This window comes from Drosophila biarmipes, unplaced genomic scaffold (genome assembly GCF_025231255.1).
Source record: "Drosophila biarmipes strain raj3 unplaced genomic scaffold, RU_DBia_V1.1 ptg000008l, whole genome shotgun sequence".
Lineage (NCBI taxonomy): Eukaryota > Metazoa > Arthropoda > Insecta > Diptera > Drosophilidae > Drosophila > Drosophila biarmipes.
This window is the reverse complement of record NW_026114529.1, coordinates 3,609,612-3,613,359: the sequence shown is the minus strand read 5'-3', so window position 1 is coordinate 3,613,359 and position 3,748 is coordinate 3,609,612.

Sequence of the window (3,748 nt, the reverse complement as noted above, 5' to 3'; positions counted from 1 at the left end):
TTTTTTTAATAATTTGTTTCTGAAAAAATAAAAGTATTTGCTTAAAAAATGTGTTTTATTGCATACCTGTATATTTACCTTTTCAAACTGTTTAAAACCTTTTGAGGGATTTCATCACGCCACTTTTGGGTAACGAAACCAGAATTTTTTGGGTTATTTTATTGTAATGTATGCCAATATGCCTTCTTATCACACAAAATAAATATTGAGCGGCAACACTTTGTTAGCCGAAGTCACAACACTTTGTTGTTATGCCAATAAGCATTGTCTTTGTCACTCAGCGACAGCGTGCCAAGTGCCCACAGCCGTTTCAAGTGCAAACGTAATATGATCTGCACTATTAGCATACCGCGCTTAGAGCCGAGTCAGCATGGTTCCCATACTGACCGCTTATATACATACATATGTGCATGCAAGTTAAGTCCTTCTCCATAGCTTGGCTTGGTCCTGGAGAATGACCTGTTCAATACCTAGTCATGACGGAGTTAAATCCTCGATAGTCCAAAAAGTTAGGTCCCAAGCTTTCCTTCAAGTCCAAGTAATTCAGCAGAAGACTTCAGTTTCAGTTTCAAAATTATAATTGTGTTTATTAAATATTATTTAGTCGCTGTCAAATCCAGAGTGTCGGTACATTCTCTCTTCTGTTACCATCAGCCCTCGGTGGGTTGGCGTTCATTACTGATCACTGATGGTGTGCGCCTCCAGTTCGACGGTGCCTCGATGCGTTGGAATGCCCTTGGTGGAGGTTATTTTTCTCCATGCGATGTATAGTAACAAGGCGAAGCCGAAGATCGTCGGTGCTTCTGTTAGGATCGAGAGTAAAAAGTTGTTAGATATTGTCTATAGTTTTCTTAAGTTCTGCAGGCTAAAATCGTGAACTGGTATTCAGTGGAGGTTACTTTGCTCAGTTCGGCCGCCATGCCCATCACATGTGTGTCGATTAGCTGCTGTAAGACATGGTCCCGATGTGGACGGTCTCGTTATCGTACTGGATTATATACTATCCCAGTAGGTGACGTTACCCAGAGTCCGCTATGACCGTTCCGTTGAAGTTGAAGACCAACTTCACTATCTCTTGGTCGTTTCTCAGGTGATCGCAGAGAGCTTGTCCTCCTTTTAAGAGCCTGGGAATGCAGCTGGCCTCGTCTAGTTTCCCTAAGTTTTTTTCCTGGCAAACGGTCGTAATTCCGAGGGAGAGGCAGTTTCCCAATACCGCATAGGTTTTTTGGGTGATCGTCGGATAGAGGAGCATCAGCCTGTATCGAATGTCCACAACTTTGGGTAACGCCAGCACGTATAGCAGGCGGGTTCCGTTGGTCAAAAATGAGGGTTCTGCGAATTCCACAGCTTCCACCACATTTTGGTATGACAGACTGCGAGTTTCCGCTAGAATGGTTTCTATCTCTTTTTGATCCAAGAGGTTTGTATTCACCACGGACGCCTTCGCCAGTTGACAGGCTCGAGTGATTTCGTCCACCTAATTAAGCAATATCATTGCTTTGTGCATTAGGATTGTCGACAAGTGGACCTCCCCGTCGATAGAGTTCACTCTTGCCGTCATGACGTCGAGTTTTTGTATCGCGTCGTGAGTAACATCAAGTGTGGTGTTTATTTTTATCTGTTGGTTACTGTTCTCCACTGCTGCTTTCGGACTGGAGGATGGTATTCCAGTCTGAGGCATCCGGGGATCCGGCGACCCATTTCCATGCCGACCCTAGCCAGTTTATGGCCCTAGGCGTACGGAGGGCCGACTTCATTCTCTTCGGTGGTCTTGTCGATATCTTATGCATTTGCCCCAGGTCGATTACATAGCCGACCTTAAACACTCCGTTTTCACGCCACACCACGCCTTTTTGCAGTGGAACGACGGGCGTATCGTATCTGAAGATGCGCAAAGCAGTTCCGACTTGGATAGTGAGACATATACTTGGAAAAGAGACCCGATTTTGCTAATTTAGTATTTATTCTTAGGGTAGTGTTTTATATTTTTGTTAATTGTTATTACTTAATCAATTATATTTAATTTTATGATTTTTTTTATATATAGTCTAAGTATAGGGGTTTCTCTTAAAGGATTTGTGAAACGTTTTCAGCTAAATGAATTTTTAACTTTATTGTGAGACCTATTGAAGATTTTATCTTATTTAGTTTTGACCGGGACTACCATTACCTCTACCTCCTCTGGTTTGAATCGATGTTTATCTTTGCTCTTGATCTGTTTATTGGAAACATACACGGTGCCCCCTTGGTTATACGGTATCGGCCTCTTTCTGTTTCTATTGAGCCTGTCGGTTGACATTTCCTGCCTATGCAGGAGTAGCCCCCTTATGTGTTTCTGCGTCTGTTCCTTAAAATTGGTAAGTCCCTGATATTTTATTCTGATGTTCTGTTGAGGAAGATGTCGACTGGCTTGCGGTTCGTCACCGAGTGGATAGAGTTTTTATATCGGTCCACGGTAAAGAAAACCAACTCAGTTACCTTCAGGTTACGGTTATCGTTTTTTAGACACCGTTATATTTCAAGGAAGGTCGAGTGGAACCTTTCAACCTGGCCGTTCACCTCACTCTTCTGAGATGGTGTGTAAGAGACGGTTATTCCGAATCATTGTAAATAGTTGAGCACTGTGGGGCAGAGTAGGCCCTTTCGTTGTCTGAGGCTATCGTTTCTGGTGCTGGAAAATAATGCAGGACTTCAGTCAGCTTCTCGCGGAGATGGACAGCTGACTTTGATTCTATCGGGAAAAGTATGGCAAATTTTGAGAATATATCGATGCAAAACAGGAATTTGAGAATTTCGATCGTAAAAAGGTCAATGTGCAGGATTTCGCATGGGTAACTAGGAATAGGTGTTAGTTGAGGTTCCGGTCTGGCCGGGTGTCTAGCGTATTTAAACATTTAACAGGCCTGGCAAGAAGAGACCAACGACCTAATGCGGCTAACCATTCTGGGAAAATACAATTTTTCCAAGATCTGTAACTTCATCTCTTTTGGATTTCTGTGGGCTCTAGAATGCCGCTTATTTATTATTCTGTTCGACTCTTCTTCGCCCGCTACATCAGTTACCAGTCTTTGTGTAATGCGAAGTTTGTACCCCGGGAGATTCTCCCGGCAGCGCTCTTGCAGAGACTGCAAGTAGTTCTCAGGAATTTGTATGCCATTAATAATTAATGGCTTCAAGTATTTTATTAAACAGGGTTGCAAATCTTGTGCGCAATCAATGGGGATCCAGTGCCGCACGTATCCCGTATGTGGGGTTTCACAATAATATTCCAACCTATCTGGGTCAAAAACAAGTTGATTCCTAAACACGTTAATAGGGGCTTCCACGTGAGGGATTAAGTCCAAGGCGTTTTGAAGCGCACTGTGGACGGTGGCAACGGAGTCCGTTGTTGAAGTTGAGGCTGTATCGGCACTGAAGTGGTTTACATTCAAGATGATGTAGGAGAGAGCATCAGCAACCACATTGGATTTGCACGGCTTGTAAATAAGTTCGCAGTTGTATTCTTCTATGCGCGCTTTCCAGCGATTCAGCTTAGCATTATAGTTCCGATTACCTAACGAAAAGGTTAGGGATTGGTGATCGGTATAAACTTTAATTGACGCGGCAACATAGCGGTAGGATCGTAAATTAGCAAGGGCCCATACTATTGCCAGCATTTCTTTCTCGTTCACTGCGTACTTCTCCTCTGTTTTGTTCAAAGAACGAGAAGTATAGGTGATTGGGTGGTCTATGCCGCCGTCACTTTGAG